General features: G+C 43.0%; 1 long non-coding RNA gene across 2 annotated transcripts in view; it reads left to right on the top strand.

Moving 5' to 3' along the window:
- The first annotated feature begins 458 nt into the window (after positions 1–458).
- Positions 459–19,199, top strand: part of LOC110342366 — a 30,619-nt gene continuing 11,878 nt past the window's right edge. The window contains exon 1 of one of the 2 annotated variants that reach the window (XR_005869886.1): positions 459–568. This is a non-coding gene — a long non-coding RNA (uncharacterized LOC110342366). Of the gene's footprint in view, positions 569–9,489; positions 9,548–19,199 lie in introns of those variants that run through there. The other variant, XR_002384415.2, reaches the window with a different exon arrangement.

Genomic DNA, 19,199 nt, shown 5'->3' with positions numbered 1-19,199 from the left:
CAAGCGTAGACACAGAGCTTGACAATAGGAAATTGGGTAAATGAACATGGGTGATTTCAGCCCTGTGCTTTATAATTAGGTAAAGAGGAGAACGCTTGATGCTGCCCTGTGTATTCAGTGTGCTGGTTTCTGATTTAAGAGGCTGGCGTTGTTGACACCAAAGATGCTTAAATTTGTCTTACTATTCAAATGAGACAACAGAGTAAACAAAGATTTTTCTATGCACAAGCACTTTTTGACCTTCTGTGCTCAACGTGAAAATGTTCTTTTGCTTTCAGCAGCATTCATCAGAGCCGTAACCCTGCAGCGAGGAGCTCTGTAAATGAAAACAGGTGTGAGTGCCAGTTTCCAGAACACAGAGTACTTAAAAGGTGACCAAAATAAACAAACAAACTCTCATGGAAAATTCTAGGTTTCAGTCTGCCTTTTAAAGTGTGCCAGGATCTCTGTTTCGTTTTTCAGTCAGCATCTCATGTGGTCCCGGCTGCCCTCTAATTCAGTATGGAGCTGAAAATGACCTTGAACTTCTGGTCGTCCTGCCTCCAGCTCGCTAGTGCCAGGATTACAGGTATGTGGCAGTCTTGTGCTGAAACTGTTCATAGACTTCCCATTTTCAGCTCTGTCCCCTCAACCAACTTTAGGTGATCTGCACTTAGGTCATTTTCTCAGCAGAAACTTTGAGACATAAGACAGGAAGCAAACAGGGCAAGCAGGTCAGAAGCAACTAAGACCCCATGTGGTTTTGATGCTATTTTTTTGACCACCTGGAGGTTGACAAGCAAAAGACAGAACATTTGAAGGACAGACAGTAGAAGGGGCATAGATACTGACATTGATGTCACACAAACCTAAACCTGCCGCTATGTTGGTCAATCCTTGTTGTCACCTTGGTATGATTTAAGGTCACCACGTATCTCTACATGTGTCTGTAAGGGTGATTCTGGAAAGGGTTACTGAGCAGAGAAGACCTGGCCCAGTGTGGGCAGCACCGTCCCCGGGCTGGGCTCTCAGACTGAATAAAAAGGAGAAAGTGAGCTGAGCAACAGTATTCATCTGTTTCCTGTCTGCAGATGTGATGTTACAAACCACCTCCTGCCTCTGTGCCTTTCCTGCCATTGTGGGTTGTACCGACTCAAACAGAACACTGAAATAAATTCTTCCTCTTTTCAGTTGCTCCTTGTCAGATATTTGGTCGCAGCAATGAGAAAAGTTAAGTGGGCTGGTGGCTCCCTCCCTTGGCTGAGTTCAGACCTTTTTTTAATTCACATGTGCATTTTCCATTCTAACGCTGTAATTATATTCTGCTCCTTGTTCCCTGTGTGAGTTATGAGCAGGGAGAGTGACTTATTTACTTGTGTTTTCCCAACACCTCAAACCTGAAAATAATGGCAGTCTCTCAAGGTGACTCTTCAGTAAATGAACCAGTACATGGGTGGGTGGATGGCTGTAGAGACACATGTGCAGCCCCAACCTCTGGCATAAACTCTAACCAGCTCCTCCTCAGCAAAGCCACAAAACTGCCATGTCACTCCAGAGTTCATCTTGAACCACTTGCTTGGCCATCTTTTTACCCCTTTTCTTGTAGCTTCCCTGCCAGTGATTTTGTTTTGAACTTGGTGCCACCGTTCATAAACTAGACCCTGGCCTTCATCATCACTACTTGCCTAATCCAGTGATTCTCAAAGTTAGGCATCTTCAGGGATTGGTAAGACATGAGTGGGCACTGGGGAGATGGTTCATGGGTAAAATGCTTCCTGTGCAAGCACGAAAACCTGAGTTCAGATCCAGAACCCATGTGAAAGCCAGGCATCATGATATACATCTGTAACCTAGTGCTTGGGGGGTGGAGACTGGAAGATTCTAGCAGCTTGCTGGCTAACCAGTCAATAGAAATAGCAAGATCCAGAGATCCAGGTTCATTAAGAGAACCTGCCTCAAAACAAGACATGAACAGTAGAGAAAGACATGTAACATCTATCTCTGTCTTTACACACACACACACACACACACACACACACACAGAGAGAGAGAGAGAGAGAGAGAGAGAGAGAGAGAGAGAGAGAGAGAGAGAGAGAGAATAAGGAAAGAGGAATGGAGGGAGAAATGGAGGAATGGAGGAAGGAAAGAAAGGAAAGGAATAAAGAAAGAAGGAAGAAGGAAGGAGGAAGGAAGGAAGGAAGGAAGGAAGGAAGGAAGGAAGGAAGGAAGGAAGGAAGGAAGGAGGGGAATCCACGTGGGGTTTCTGGGCCTCCTTCCTAGAGTCTCTGACAATGCAAAGGTATAAGGGGTCTGAGAAATATGACAGGTTCCCGATAAAACTGATGTTGGCATGATGACATTTGGTGACTCTACCAGTGATGTTTAACTCTCTTGTAAGGATTCCATCTTGGAAACCAGGATGCAGGCAGTAGACAGCTCCATGATACTTTGGGGCAGCAAAATCAGGCTTGATGGTTAGCTGGTTAGATGGTTAGCTCATCTTCCAAACCAAGAGTTTCAGATCACTGGTGTCTCAAAACACTGGAGCCGAGGATGGTGGTGGCCAGTTTAACAGTGGACTGTGGAGTTTTGCGGAGGGGCAAGCACTTAGGTTTGCCATTTTCTGCAGTTAATTCTATAGGCCACACTATAGGCTGAAGTGATGTCATTTGTCTCACAAAAAGCCTAAAATGTGACAAAGGACTCTCACCAGCAGTCAGAGCAGGAGGACTCCAGCATGCCACCACTTGGGTCCCCAGCCTGCTCCAGATCCTCAGTAGTCCTTTTCTTGAGGGCAGCCTCTTCCCTGGTTCTTTATTTTCTGTTGGGTCTCTTTTTTCCCCACCACTACTTCAAGTTAGGGGTGTCTTCTCCCATTCCTTCCCTGAGCCTCACCTCCTTGACCCCCCCCCCTTCTTTCTCTCTCAATCTAGCCAACTCCATTGCTCATCCTCTCTTGTCTCGGGCCCTGCTCCTGCTTCTGCTTCTCTGACACACGGGAGAACTCTCACAGTAAAAATGAATGAGGTCAGGATGACAGCATCCCTCAGGGTCCCTCCCCGTTTTCAGACTCAGAGAGACTGCGCCTTGGAGGAAGTTCATTGCTGGAAAATGCTGAGGCACTTTAGCAGGCTGGGAGGCAGGGCTAACCGAAGCACTTGGGAGCCTTCCCTTTGCTCCTTTTCTATGGCTGTGATATCCTGTAAAGACAAGCCTGGTGCAACGCCTCAACCTGAGGGGGAAGGGGAGAGCAGGATTATGTTTCTGTGCCCTAGACAATCTCTTCCTAGCAGTAATTAAGCCTCCTGAGTTAGAACTTAATAAAAATGCCTTTGCCGTGGGTTTCTAGGGTTCTCTGATGAGGAGAACAGAGAGTGAAAACATTTTGGGAAACACAAAAGGAGGTTTCAAAACTCAGGCAGGGTGGAAGCCATATACCTCCTACTATTCGCTCCTGTAGTTTTTAGTGACACAGAGCTTTGCAGAGACTGAGGGAGGCTTGGGGGAGAATTTTCCTTCCAAACCCTGACTTTAAAACTCAACTCAGATAATGAATAGATCCCCATGTTCAAAGAAAGTTGCACCTAAGCTCACTGCTCCTTCCAGAGAGCCTACCAGGAGGAACTCCGTCAGGGGAAGACGCCATCATGAGCACCTAGGTTCAGGGAAAACTTTGACTGTGGAGAAAACCTCACAGTAACCTCCACTCATCCTTTCTGCCACAGCCACGCGAGCAAGTCCTAAAAATGTGGACAGAGAAGAGGACTAGTGGGGAAGGTGACAATGAGGAATGATGGGAATGTAGGAGCCATGGCATGTGAGTTCTATTCCTGCCTGTGCCCTTATTTTTCTTGGGTTTGGATAACAAGAAGTCAGGGATCTGGTCCACCAGTGTCTTCAATGACATAGTGGGATCAATCTCTCTCTCTCTCTCTCTCTCTCTCTCTCTCTCTCTCTCTCTCTCTCTCTCTCTCTCTCTCTCTTGCCAATGCCAACTACCTTTATGAACTGTGACCTTTGGCCCTGAGTCACAACTCATCCAAACAGCTCAAATGTCCTCAATGTCTCGGAGCCTGTCTCTTCACCTGTAACACAGACATGGGAGGAAGTGATTCCATTTGTGGAGAGGATTGTCAACCTGAGAAAAGTGTATTAACTGCATTCTAGCTTCATGGCTTCAACTTGAGTGGCCTCAGCCCAGTTCTATATACATCTAAAAGCTTAACTGTATTGAGGCCAGAAAAGAAATCAGTTGATTTTTTCACCTCTCATCCTGCTCTGTGCCAACTGGTCCTCTTATTACTCAGTAGGAGTGTCGCGTACTCAGCCTCTCTGACCGCCACTCTTGTCTCCTCTTTTTGGCTAATATTCCATATAGATGTCTTCTTTCTCCCATCACAACCTTAGTCTGTGCCCCAAGACTCCAAACCACCTGGATTAACAATAGTTCCTGCTTCAATTCCTGCCTTCATCGTTCACACAACCAGAGGAACATTTTAAATAATAAATCAAGGTCAGGCTCTGCTATCAACCCTCAATGGACTCCAACAGAGTCTGCCCTCCCTGCTTTGGCCCACGGTCCTCCGCACCTAAGCTGATCACTGGCCAGCCTCATCTTCCTCCCTCATCATTCTGCACTCTGCCTCCACCATGCTGCTCCCCATGACTCTCCAATATGAAGGACTTGCATCCAGGATCTTCTACGAGCCATAACGCAGTGGCCTCCATCCTTCCTTCTCCAGATAGTTGCATCCTTAGTCTCACTTCCTGAATGTCTCTGACATTCTGGATCCCGCATCTGGACACAGCACTGCCAGCCTCTTTAGCCTCTTTATGCTTTGGTGTGTTGCTCTGCTTCTTCGCAGTGGGTTACACTCCTGGCACAACATTTCATTGTTTCTCATGCTAAGTGGGGAGATCCACGTGAACAGGACTTCATATGTCTCATCTTCTCTGCCTTCAATTTCTACATATATTTCTAACACACCAGCAAGGAGTAAGTAAGTACTTGTAGGATCCACAGATAATCTAGAAATAGTGCCTGGCACATTCAGCAAGTTCTTATTGCGAGTGTGACTCATACACTGCTGCCTAGCCATGCATAAAATTCCCCCAAGATAAAGAACTCTATATCATAATTCAAACTGAGTATTACTTCGTTGAATAAGTACCATAAAAGGACCTTAACATCCTTTTACTTCACATTGCCCAGGTCAGCCTTTTGGATAAGTTTTATTAACCTCAGTTTGCAGATGAGGAAAAGAAAAATCAAAATGTCCAATGATCCATTTCTCCACCATCTAAGGTCACAAGGTGGATCAGACAACAAGCTCCAGCTCCAAGTGCAATGCTCTTTCAGCCACAGCCACATTCTGCTTCCAGAATCCCAGGCACAGTGTCCATGACCACCCTTCCACCCTTCAGTGACAATCCGTTCACCCTAACCTCTGTTTTTAGAGGGACTCTCAGTTACACCTTGGGAGTTCCTAGAGAAGAAAGACTAGGTCTTGTTCCAGGAGCCCGAGGCTAGAAATACACCGGGAGAAACAGCTCCACTTGACCTGGGCCCCCTGCAAGGAGGCAGAAGAAGGGGGAAGCTGCACATGGTTGTGCCCTTTGCAAAGAGGAGAGGTGTGCTTTGACTCTTCAAAACCAAGAGCATTTAAGATGGTTCTTGCTGAATATGAGTTTTCTGAATCCTATTTGACTGGATAGGGAAGTCAGTGAGAACAAAGAGCTGTAATAAGCTATGTGAGAGTTCCCACATCATCAGCATCAAATAGTCTTCCTAATGTCTGTTAACTTATAGAAGCCCTGGGCAGCAGCAACTCCTAGTGATTGCTGTGTGGGCAGGAGTACACTTGCCTGCAGTGGCAGCCCTGGGGACACGCCTTTACTTCCTTTAATAAAAGAAGCTATGAGGGCAGAGATACTCTGAAATGATGGTTCTGTAATGGCAGAGAAAACTGCTGAAAGCCTGGATACAACCAGGGATATTGCTGAACATCCTGCAGTGCACAACACAGATCTTACATTCTGACCTTATGTTCTGTTGGCTAATGGTTGCCTTAATCGTGGATGTTTAACTTACTACACTTGAATTGCTGTAGTAGTTCATTCAATATGGTGATTGGAACTACTGTAGTTACCTTCAGACATTGAATACAGCCTCGAACATTCAGTCAAGCTGAAAATACGCATGATTTACAAGCAGCAATTCCACTACCAAGTATGTATCCTGAAGAAAGCATTATAGAAGGGCACAGAGGCAAGCACATGGTTCTTCCAAGTCACTCTAATCCCTAAGCCTCAAAAACACCTAATCTTCACCAGCAGGCAAATGGATGACAGGCTTTTGATAGAACTACGTAAAAATGAATATTCACCAGTGAATCTGAATAAATTATGTGTTTGGGTGTGTCTTACAAATTTAACAGCAAGAAGTAGAAATTGCCCTGTCCTTCCCTGACCCATACTTATGCCATCGTCTGTTGAGAAGCCCTTGCTATTTAAACTGGCTGTTTGCTGTGAGGCCAGCATACTTTGGACAGAGAGCAGGGAACTTTATTTTATGTCCTGTAGCAAAGAAAGTTGGCTTCTGGAACTCTTTTTTTTATCTGAAATATTTGTCTAAAACTTTATTTCAAAGTTATTCACCTTGCTATTAGTAAGGTATATGGTTAACGCTCCGTGCCAGGCTTGCCAGGCTTGCCCACTGCTGGCAATGGACTCTGATAAGATCCACTTCTTGGCACCAGAACATTAAATTACTCATTTCAAAACATACAGAACTCTCAATACTTGCAAAAGAATTACATGCACCATTTCCCCACCATTCTTTAAATCTGAACTTACATTATTCTTCTATAGCAGTGGATGTTAAAATGAAACCATTTTAACCAATTAAAACTGTACAAATCAAAATCCTATTGGTTAATATTGACAAGAATATCTTACAAATGCTACATTACATATTACCTTGCAATCTGAAACTTTTACACATTTATATGTTTAGTTTAGATAACTGAAACTTCACAGAATGGAACAGCAAATAAAGTTAAAAAAATTTAGTTCTGTACATTAGTTCCAACTATCTCTATTTTACAGTCTGTGAAGGTCATGTCATTGTGGAACTCTTTTTTTTTTAATCCAGAAATATATGCTGATGCTTTCAGGGATTTTTAAAAAAGATTTTTATTTATTTATTATGTATGTATACAGTGTTCTGTCTGCAGGCCAGAAGAGGGCATCAGATCTCATTACAGATGGTTGTGAGTCACCATGTGGGTGCTGGGAACCTGGGTCCTCTGGAAGAACAGTCAGTGCTCTTAACCTCTGTGCCATCTCTCCAGCCTAGCTTCTGGAACTCTTAAGAAATAAGTTTATGCTTCTGGCAGCTCATGGCCTCGAAAAGTTGTGGTTGGGTCACTGTCTCCTCAGCGTCATAGTACCATACAGGATCGATCAGTGATCTGACTCAAAGCCATACTTGGTTGAGGAAAATTAATGGAGACCTGGAGTTGGGGTTCATACTTCTGACTCCCAGATAATGCACTGGAAGCCCCACCCCACTGGGGAGGGTGCTCCGGAGAGTCCAGGTGACTGCAAACCTACAGCAGTTCACCAGACCATGAACTTGCCTTTCACCAGCAAAGCAAGCAGACACCGTTCACAAAATGTCTGCTCAAGTCTCTGCAGTACTGTCATAACAGGTGTGAGCTACCACATCTGGCTGAAATTGCCCTTTTCAAATTTCTGATTAACACATAATAATTGTATTTACAAAGGACCAGGTTACCATTCAATACCTGTAGCAAACACACAATGGTCAGATCAGGTTAACAAGTAAACCCACCACCCTACATATTTACTATTTCTTTGTGATGGAAGTGTTTGAAATCTGTCCTTCTGGCTATTTTTAAAGACTACTGTTATTAGAATATTGGGAGCCCCAGCCCCATACCCACTAACAGTCATCTCTACATGTCTTCTCCATCCCTTTCCAGATAGAACCCATCATCCTTTACCTAGATACAGATAAGAGAGAACATTTGGTTATTATTCTTTGTGCTCTGTTTATTGCTCTAACATAATTTCCTCCAGGTTCAACAAATGATTAACTTCTTATAACCTGGATTGTGTGGAATCATTGCTCAAAATAAAGTCTAAAGTAATGCAAATGTAAGCATCCTGTGTCAAAAAAGAGGGAGCTGGGAGGATGAAGTGGAAAGTTTCTAAATGGAGAAACAGAGGCCGTACCTCCCATCCTTGATAATGAGCATCTTGCTTTACAAGATATGAGCCTTGGGTTCAGATAAGTTAGGCACCAAACTAAACATTTCCTGGGTAATTGTTCAACATCAAGAAAATTTTCTATTGGACAAAAGACTCATAGCGACTGCTTGTTTGTATTATTAATGTGGGGAGGAAAACCCATGTTTCTCACTTGGTATCATTGCTATTCCTTCAGATTTTTACTTTGTTTTATTATTTAGTTGAAAGTAGAAAGAGATTTCTTCCGTGTAGGGAGAGAAACAAAGAGATCCAGAGACCAGGTCGGGTCCACCCTGAGTCTTTTTTCAGAGTCCTGTGAGACTAAGATGTGTAGAAGACAAGGGCTGTTGAAGTGACTTGATACTAAGCTTAAGGATCTGAGTTCAAACTCTGGGATCCACATAGTAGAATGAGAGCTGACTTCCACACATGTGCCAAGGCACTCAACCCCTCTCCCTAACACACACACACATAAACACATCAACTGTGTAAAAAAAAAGTCAAGAACTGTGAGTAACTAGGCAGTCTGGTCAAATATGGGCCCCTCCTTACATTGCCTCTAACAGTTGTGATCTACACTTGAAAGGGAACTGAATTGCAGGTGAGCTCACTGTTTTTGTGTGTGTGTGTGTGTGTGTGTGTGTGTGCTGACTAGTCTTATGTCAATTTGACGTACAAACTAGAGTTATTTGAAAGGAGGGAATCCCAATTGAGAAAATGCCTCTATAAGATCTTGCTATAATGCCTTTTTCTAATCTGTGATTGTTGTGGGAGGGACCTGCCCATTGTGGGTGGTCCCATCGCTGGGCTGGCGGTCCTGAGTATAAGAAAGCAGGCTGAGCAAGCCATGATGAGCAAGTGATGGGGTTGTCCTTCTTTGTATATGTTTCTCTAATTGGCTGATGAATAAAACATTGTGGCCAATAAAGGCAGGGAGATAGGAGGGACTAGGAGATGAGGAGGATTCTGGGAAATGTAGGCAGAGCAGTCATCATGTAGAGCCTGGGAAGAAAGAATGTAACAGACCCTTCTCTGATAAGACCACATGGAGATACTTAGATTAATAGAAATGGGTTAATAATTAAGATAGAGCTAGCCCTTAAAAAGCCCTAGTCATTGGCCAATGGGTTCATAATTAACATAAGTCTTTGTGTGTTTATTTTGAAGCTCTGCAACAAGCAAGCCAGTAAGCAACACCACTGCATGGCCTCTGCATCAGCTCCTTCCTCCAGTATCCTTCTCTGTTTGAGTTCCTGTTCTGACTTCCTCCAGTGATGAACTATGATATTGAAGTGTAAGCCAAAAAAACCCTTTCCTTCCTAGTTTGCTTTTTGGTCATGGCGTTTCATCACAGCAATAGAAACCCTAACTAAGGTAGTGTGCAAAGGCTATCCCAAGAAAAACTATAAACAGACAAATGTACAATTCTCAAACATGTTTGCTATGCAGCTTTCAAAGGACAGTCTTGCATGGACATTTCAGTTTTATTCACCTCTCTTGAGAACTATATTGTTTTACTATTTTAATATATTTCCTGATTTCCTTTGACAAGAAGCCATTTCGGCTTGATAAAATTATTTGCACTTTTAAAATATTTATCCTCACAAAATATATCAAATCCCTTTCCACTTACTGTAAAGGCCTTGTGTTTTCGGTCATACCACCCTGAACATGCCCGATGTCCTCTGAAAAAGCCTTGTTATCTTTATACACTGTTAAATAGTATATAGTGGGATGCTTCCATTTCCGAAGCAAATTGTAGAATAATGATATTATATATAAAAATAATATTATCCATTGTTTTAGTGTATTAAAAATAGTAAATAGTTCAGGGTTTGAAGACCACATCTGGACTCTGATATAACCACTCAACTGTGGAGCAAGAGCAATGGCCAAAAATACATAATGACATCCTGGGGATGTATAGATCAGTTAGTATAGTGCTTACTTACCATTCAGGATCCCTGCATTTAATACACAGTAGCACATAAAAAGGTGTGGTGGCACACACCTGTAATTCCAACACACAGGAGGTATAGGTAGAAGGTACAGAGGTTCAAAATCATCCTCGGTTACATAGTGACCCCAAGGCCAGCATGGGCTACTAATATCATGTCTCAAAAAACAAAGCAGACTCAAGTGAAGTACACCATTGGTTTAAATGAACACAAGCCCAAATCATGCATGCATAGCCTAGATGCTGGGAATCCATTAAAACTTTTGGAATAAAGTTTAATTATACGTATGTATGTATGTATGTATGTATGTATGTATGTATGTATGTATGTGTGTGTATGTGACTATTTCCCAGTAAAACCTCATTCACAAAGACAGAAGGTGGTTAGCTACTTTACCACCTCCTATGTGCCACCAGGGATTCTCTTTTACTGACAAGTTTGAAACATATGACAAGATGAAGGTATGTGAGAGCAAACACCAGATTCCTACCTTCTAATGTTAACAGATTCATATTGTCTTCACCTTGGATCTGATACTGGGTTTGATGCTTGTGCCATATACTGATCTTGCGCCTTGCTACAAGGATCCAGCATTTTCTAGAATCTGTTGAGAAAATATAACCTGAGGTCTGTGTCAGTTCTGCATGACTCCTCCTGGAATAGTCTAATTTGATTTATTGATTAAAGATTGCTTTTGGTCTCAGTGCCCAGTTTATACTGGGGATGTGGAGTCTGCTGAGAAGCTCTTGGATAGGGAAATCCTTTTTAACAGGAGCAACATTCTATGTAGTTAAGGATGACTTTGAACCTTGGGTCCTCCTGCCTTTTGCTGGTTGGTGTGTGATGGCATATCCTTAGTACTGGGATTATAGGCATGTAACTCCATGCATGCTTATGCAGTGCTGGGGATTGAGCCCAGAGCCTCATGTATGCTATAAATGAGTTACATCTCAAGCCTGCAGACACATCCAGAGTGGTGTTTGAGCAACTGTCTGGGCACCATTGCTTTACCACAGTGCCATGAACAATTAGCCAGCACAGACTTGTGTTTGCTTGAATTCTATGTTCTCTTATGGTGGTTGGGATCATCCCACTCCACTGGGATGCATGGCATGATCCTCACAACCTAAGCAGCATCCTTTATTGCTGAATGCTTAATGGCTAGGATGGCATTTTCCTTGTAAGTCATGTCATAAAAATGTCTCCTTCAGAAAGAATTAATCTGGAGACAACTAGAAGGATGATTTCAGAGACTGGACCTGAGATGAGATTTTTGTCTCTGAGCATTCTAAAATCTTGGGTTGATTGAACAGATTTGATATGCCCTTCAAGACCGAGGAAGGCTTCTAATGAGAAGTCTAGACACACCAGAAACAAGAGGAAAGGGCTCTAGCAATCGAATCCCAATGAGCATCCTTCATGGTTTAAAACAGAACCAATTTTCTCTCTTAAGAGATATTACGATAACATTAATATTGTCTGAGTGCCTGATCTGGATATGACTGAGGGGCTATTTTTCAAAATGCCTCAATGAGTATTTGGGTTGTTTCTACCATTTCACCATCTTGTCTATTTTAAGTAATGATGCTAGGAGTGAGAAGAATTTTTTATTTACACTGAATACTAGACACTGAAAATATATCTACAATAGTTTTTTTTCTTTCCAGATCATCTTTTCACTTTTTTATTGAGTCTTTGAACACAAAAGATTTTAGTTTTAATGAAGTAACTTTTAATTAATCTTTCCCATATCATATCCAAGACACCTTGCCTAGTTTGAGGAAAAGATTTCTTCTAAGTTTTGTAATTTTATCACTTATATTTAAGTCTTTGACCATTTTGGAAAAAATTGTGTATTCTTTGAGGCAGGGGATCGGCTACCTTCCTTGGTGTGTGTGTGTGTGTGTGTGTGTGTGTGTGTGTGTGTAATGGTTCACTTTTATTGGATTTGAAAACTGCACAGCCGATTATTAAGCTCACCCAGGACTGGGTGTCTGTGAAGCTCACAGAGGTTAGGTCATAAGGACCCTGATTTGACAAACAGCTTAATACATTGGTGGCTGAAACACTAGACAGTTCTTTCTTTGAGGTAGGGGGTCTGTGGAAATAGAGCCTGATTCATGGAATTAAGTCACTGGGGATGAGTCCTTAGGGACACTGTCTTGATCTGACCCTTTCTTATCACTATTCAACTCTGCTCTGTGTCTACCAGGATGTAAGTTTTTCTACACACCGTGTGTTGCTCAACACCCCACCCAACCAATATACAGAAATCTCTGAAACTGTGATGCCGGGGTCTGGCCAGTATCAGTCCTAGGCTCAAGAGCCATCTATTCTGGACTGATGATGTCTTTAAGGCTGTGTTAGGAACTAGCTGAACAGCCCTGGGTCCGAAACTGAGTGGCAGAGTGTGGATCAGGGAAGCCCTAGCTACCTAATGGCATTGAGGATGAGACAAAGACATCATGTCATTTCAGGAGGGCTCTCAGTCAATACTGGAGACCATGGTTTATTCAAGCATCCTCTTAAATATCTTTCTAAAAGCGGGGGTACTGGCAGAAGACATCTATTATTATGTATAGAGGGCTGACTAGCAAACATTTCCTTTAAACCTAGAGATGGTCCTAGAATGCATTCATGTACACAAGACCTCAGACTTTCCATAATGACACATCTCACCAGTCTTCAGACACATCCCACTAGTCCCCAGGCACGTCCCACCAGCCCTCATAATGGGGCCTAGGTCTATTGTTACACAAACTAGAACCCATTCTCTACTGTGGCCAGGCCATCCGGAGGTAACCAGCTGACATCTAAAAGACAATAGGTGATTAGAGCTCCTGGAATTGAGATGAGGCCTATATCCGAAATATCATATTCGGGTCCTGACACTGTGATCAGCATAAATTCTCCCTTGTTTTTGTGTATTTTGTAACTCTGATAGTAACTATACTGTCAAGTGGACATGATCTAGAATCACCCAGGAGACAAGACTCTGGTCCTGTCTGTGAGGGATTACCTAGGGTTATCTTAATTAAAAAGATACACTCTAAAAGTGGATGAAACCATTCCCTGGACTTGGACCCTGGATTACTTAAAAGGAATCAAGCTAGCTGAGCACCAGCCATCACCATCATTCTTGGCTTCCTAACTAAGATTTAATGTGACCAGATGCCCTTAGGCTCTGGCTGCCTCTACCTCTCCACCTCCAGGAACTGTACCCTTGAAGTGTGAGATGAAACAAACCCTTTGGAGTTGCCTTAGTCAGGTATTTTGTTGCAGCAATGAGGAAAGAAACTAATTCAGTAACAGAAACAAGAGTCTAACACAATCTCCAGCGACCCTGGCATCATTTGTTGGAAGACTATTCTTCCTTTCTTGAATTTTCTTGGTGCTGTTGCCAAAAGCTAGCTGGCTAGAACCACGAGGGACTATTTTTGGACTCAGTTTTGTTCTGTGGATCTATATGTGTCCCTATGCCAGCATCACATTGCCTCGATTATTATATCTCTGTAGTAAAATTTAAAATCAGAAATGTGCTAAGTTCCAAGTATTCAGAAACACAATTTTATCTTACTTGGCATCTTTTTGGCTTGTATGTTAATAGCTTTTTCTCTCTAATAGTTGTTTCTGGGGACTCTTAAGATTTTCCACATGTAAGAATTTATCACTTACAAATGGAGAGGCATTTTTTTTCTTTCCCTGCAGGAAGCCTTTCATTTCTTCTGCCAATTTCTCCTGCCTAGACTTTCCAATCTAATGATGAATTTAGGTGCTAAAAACATTTTCCTAATATTAAAGTAGCAAAAACATGTCTTTGCTCCCTAATACTAAAGGGATTCTTTTTCCTTTCATGTTAGAATACTGGTGGGTGTTTCCCATAGATGTCCTTCATCAGGTTGAAGAACTTGCCTTCTGCCTCTGGTTTGTTAACCATCTAATTTTGCCAAATGCCTTTTTGGCTTCCATTGATTGAGATGATCTTATGAGAGTCCCCCTTTATCTTATTAGTATGGTTTATTACATAATTTTTTCATAGTTTGAATTAGTATTGCATTCCTCTGCTAAAAATCTAACTTGATTCTATTTTCTATGCTATTAGATGTAGTTTGTTAATGCTTTGGGAAGGGGCTCGGAGAAATAGGCAAAGGCCCAATGACAGCTATATGTGGGGAAGAGAGCTGAGCCCCAAAGGCCCAGGCAAAGAGTCTTTTGCACTTTTGCCTTTTGCTACTCAACTGTCACCCAGATCCCTGGTTGGATACATGACAGACTCAATGTTCTGTTTCTGTGATGTCCACACCTGGTTAAAGAAGATGGAGGAGGAAAGGATAGTGACCTCTACATACTCCTGTGATCTTTTGGAGCCAAATCCCTGGCTTGTTCATTGGGTTATGGATGATTGAGTGGCCCTGTCTTACAGCCGGAGGCTTCTGAGAACATTGCCATGAGTGTTAGCTTGCTGGGTCCTGATGTAGGAGGGGTGGGACACACTCCATTCCTGTCATCCTCCTCTCCTGTGAGTCTCCATCACACCTTCCACATTTCCACACCTTGCATTTGCCTCTGAGTATCTGGATCCCGGGCATGGGAGGACCACATCCCCTGTGCACAGAGCAAGTGGTGACAGCAGTGACTTAGGAAAGTCATACTCTGGAAAGAGATGTTTAGTTTGAGATACATTTGGGGATGTTTTTTGTCTTTGTCCTATGGATCTTCAAGCTGATTCCTTTATTGCAACACTTGTTTATTGCTGGATAAATTTTCTTCACACTTGGAAAAGATTTAAAAATCCACAGAACATATATAGTGTGTGACCACTGTGAGATGCATTGTAGGGAAGTGATTTTTCTCAGTGAATTCTGTTAGCTCTCAGTCACAGACATGATCACCTCCCTTGCATCTTCTTTAAGGAATTTACAGGAGGAAATAGAGAATCATTTTGGTACTTTAAGCTCGCCCATGTGTAGTCTTTTCTTATGGCTCCCTTAGACAAGCAATAGGTGAAAATGGTCTTTCTGAGCAGAGTGTCCCTGAATATGTCCTTGTCAGACAGACTCAATCAGTGTGAAAGCAGAAACAGATGTCCATGCCTAGGAGCTTTTTGATGCCAGCTCTTCTGATGGTAATGAGTGGGCCTAGGCTGCAAAATGCCAGCTCCAGGCTTTGTGTATATCTATGGACACACGGGTAAATCAGAAAAGTCAGAGTGAAGAAAGCAGAAGGAAGGACAGACTGTGCTGAGGGGCCTGAGTTGTTCCAGCACAGGAAGAAATGTAGAAAAGAAAGGAGAATGCTCTTTGAAGGGGTCAGAGGACCAGGAAATAAACAGGATTTAGGCTGTAATGATGATGGCTAGACAACCCCCCCCCGTAAACTCCTCATCCAACTTCTGCGTTGCTGGTGGGTTCAGTTCCAATTCTTGTCTTCCAAAGGTCTTTGCCCCGCATCCCTTCTTTACATGGCAGCATAGCTCCTGTGAGGCTCTGCCTTCATCTCGACTCTCCAGGTCACTAGCTCAGCACTGTTCTGTAAGCGCCCAGGAGTTTTGTGACATCATTGCTGACAGCAATGTTCCAAGGATCTCAGCCTGGCAACAAGGCATCCATGGCAACCGCTGAAGCATCAGTGAGGTGACACAGGATGACTATCCTTCACCCAAACTTTTCCTTCTGCCAGATGCCTGTCTCCTCCCTTGGATACACATGGCAGCCCGGATTTACCCGCTCAGGCTCTTTTCTGGAAAATGGCTCTTGGTGGGTCTGGGGTCCATGATTGGCATTGCCTGCTTCTCTTCTTCAACTCTCTGACTGAAGGGACCCTGTTACCTCATGGATTAAGCCAAGCAAGCAGCCCCTAAAACACCGATTGCTGCAGAATTCTCAGTAGGAGCTCTTCCTGTCATGAACCCCAGAGGTCACACCTGCTGATGATGCCCAAGCTGGTGGCATCCCTGCTCTGTATGTCATAACCTTTGTTGAACCTGTCACAGCAGCCTTGGGGTCAAGAGGAGGCCATTTTACAAATATCTCTTTACTGAATGCGACTCAAGACTGAGATGGGTTTTATCACATGTCTTAATTATATAAAGTAGGGCAGGTGTGATACCAAGAGCTACTCCATGTTCTCTTATGCAGAGGCTCCTCAGAAGACCCAGTTTCTCAACCAGTCCTGCAGAATGTGGTACAACCTTGGGTGAGCCCAAGCACTGTTTAAGGACCCCTGAATGGCAATGAGTGTGACCTCCACTGTCAACCTTTCTGGGAGTTTAGGAAGACAATGAAGGAAAGCCTGCTGGCCTCTTCTTGGCTGCTGGATAGCCACTGAAAGCGAAGAATGGTAAACTGTGAAATCTTTTGAGGAACGGTTTGGAGACGGTTGGTAATCATTGGGTTGAACAATGTATAATTGATCAGCAAAGTGAACTTCGATGTGTAGGTGAGGATTTTTTTCAAAGAGAATTAAAAATTCATAGGGGAGACCTGTCCTGAATGTGGACAGCAGCATCTATAGGCTGGGGCTGGATGGAATTAAAAGAGGAAGCAGAAAGCCAACAATCTCAGTCACTCTCTCTGCTTCCTGGATGCCACGTGAGCTCCTCTGTTTACCATACAATCTTTTTTTTTGTTTTGTTTTGTTCATCTGTTTGTTCTCACCCTTGATCTGTGTATTACCTACTACTGCCAATAGTGATTGTTTTTACAAAGTTGTTTACGGAAGGATTTACGGTCTAAGCAGTTCTCCCGTCCAGATCAGATGTAATGCTTCTGTCAGTTGTCCAGAGAAGCAGAGTGGTTGTGCTGGCCTGAGCTCCAGTCTAAGGAAGTCTATTTGCTTTCAGTGCTAAAACACACTTAACATTCACCTGAAGGTCTCAGCCCCAAATAGGTTTCCCACGGGGCCCACTTTCTAGTCTGTTGTTTTGGTTCTTTTTAAAGCATTTTTCCCAGGAGGAATATCAATCAAAGTTTCCTAGATCCCCATTTCCAGAGCCTTAGCTGTGCATTTTCCAGAACTGCCTTCTTCTACCTCATCCATGTAGTGTAGTGTGTAGTAAAAAACTACACACAGCTCAGCCTGACACATTGCCAAAGCTCTGCTTTCCAAATCCTCTACAATGAATACATTGTTGAAATTCAATAAAGAGTCGTTCATAAAAACGAAAATATGATTATAAGAAGCTTTCTCTTAATTCCTAGGGTCAATGCTAAAAGAATTTTTTCATAAGAACTGTGACAGGATTGTAATCCGTCTATATTACACAGAACATTTATTTGTAGCGCACAGTGGCTTATGAGTATCAATGTATTTATCTTCCAAACCTTAGAAGGTAGACAGGGATTTAATGAACTTTACAATGAGGAAACTGAGCAATGCAGTTACCAGTGACAGGAGGAATTCGGATCAGGTAATCTGATTTCAAAGCACACACTGCCAGTGTCCCCAGCCCTTATCTTAGGTACAAAACTCATTCAAATTAAAAAGAAGCTTCTTTGAGTTTTGAAGTGTTCAGACTAGTGCATAGAGGTATGTTGAGCACATGCCCCTTCATAGCACCAACCCTCCTTTTTCTGACCCCTCCCATTAGTCCTCTTCCTCCCTTAAATAGTTAAGTTCTTTTTTCATATTATATATACCTGAAGGCCTTTGTGTCTCTCCAGGAACCACAAATGAAAGAAAACACACAATATTCCTCTGAGACTGACTTACATCACTTACTATAATGATCTCTAGTTGCATCTATTTCTTGCCAACAACATGACTATGTTCTTTTTATGGATTAAAAAAATATCTTTGTTTCCCAATATAGACCGACAGGCAGACAGACAGATAGATCTCCCATTTCTCTTATCAATCTCTCTCTCTCTCTCTCTCTCTCTCTCTCTCTCTCTCTCTCTCTCTCTCTCTCTCTCTCTCTCTCTCTCTCTCTCTCTCTCTCTCTCTCTCTCTCTCTCTCTCTCTCTCTCTCTCTCTCTCTCTCTCTCTCTCTCTCTCTCTCTCTCTCTCTCTCTCTCTCTCTCTCTCTGAGTCACCAAGTTAAAAGAAACCAGTTGGCTGTGGTTTAGATAAAGGTTTCTTATCTTAAAGGCCCCAAGGTGGAGCTAGTGGTAGACAGTAGCGCTTTCAGGATGTGGGGCCCAGCGCCCACTGCTGGTGCAGGTGTAGAATGACACACTCCCTTCAGAAAATGGACTTTGAGTAGTTTGGCAAAAAGTTAAAGGCGCTCTTACTGGTCATCCTACCCACACCACAATACAGTGTTCTCCAGAGAGGAAGCACATACCTGTTACACAGAACTGTGTTCCATTTCTATTTTTTTATCATCCAAAGCCAGCATAGCACAAGTGTTCACCAACAGATAAATGGTGAGCAAGGTTTATGCATTTATGCTATCAACAATGGCTCAGCAGCAAACTAGGAGTAAACCTAGGGCATATACCATAGCATGGCTGTCTCCTGGTGAGAAGCCTGGTGGGAGAAGCCTGACAATAAAGAACCACAGTAATAATCCCATTACTGAAAAAGGAAAAAGAAAGCCACGGTGTTGGAAGTAGATTATGCCTGCATGGGGGAAGGAGATAGGAGGGCTCAAGTGGCAGAGGGAGATGGACACAGAGGGCTTAGAAATTTATCACTTGGCACTGCTAGGTCAAAACTGCACACTTTTAGGATAAGAAGCACTTGCTGCATAAGCATGGGGATCTGAGTTTGAATTCCTAGGACACAAATAAAGCCAGAAGTGTGCAATGCATCGGCAATCTTACTTCTACAGCAAGATGGGCAGAGACGGGAACTCATGCAGTGATGAAGAAGAAACTCTGCCTCAAACAAGGTGGAAGACAAGGACTGATATCTGAGCTTGTCCTCTAGTCTCCTCATGCACATCATGACATACTCATACCCACACTCACGCATGCTTACACAGAAGAATAAATGTGTATGTGTGCACTGGACAGAATGAATTGGACAGGTATCTTATTGTTAGAA

The sequence above is a fragment of the Mesocricetus auratus genome, unplaced genomic scaffold (genome assembly GCF_017639785.1).
Source record: "Mesocricetus auratus isolate SY011 unplaced genomic scaffold, BCM_Maur_2.0 Super-Scaffold_4256, whole genome shotgun sequence".
Lineage (NCBI taxonomy): Eukaryota > Metazoa > Chordata > Mammalia > Rodentia > Cricetidae > Mesocricetus > Mesocricetus auratus.
Note: the sequence above shows the minus strand (reverse complement) of the source record. Positions and strands in the feature narration are given on the sequence as shown.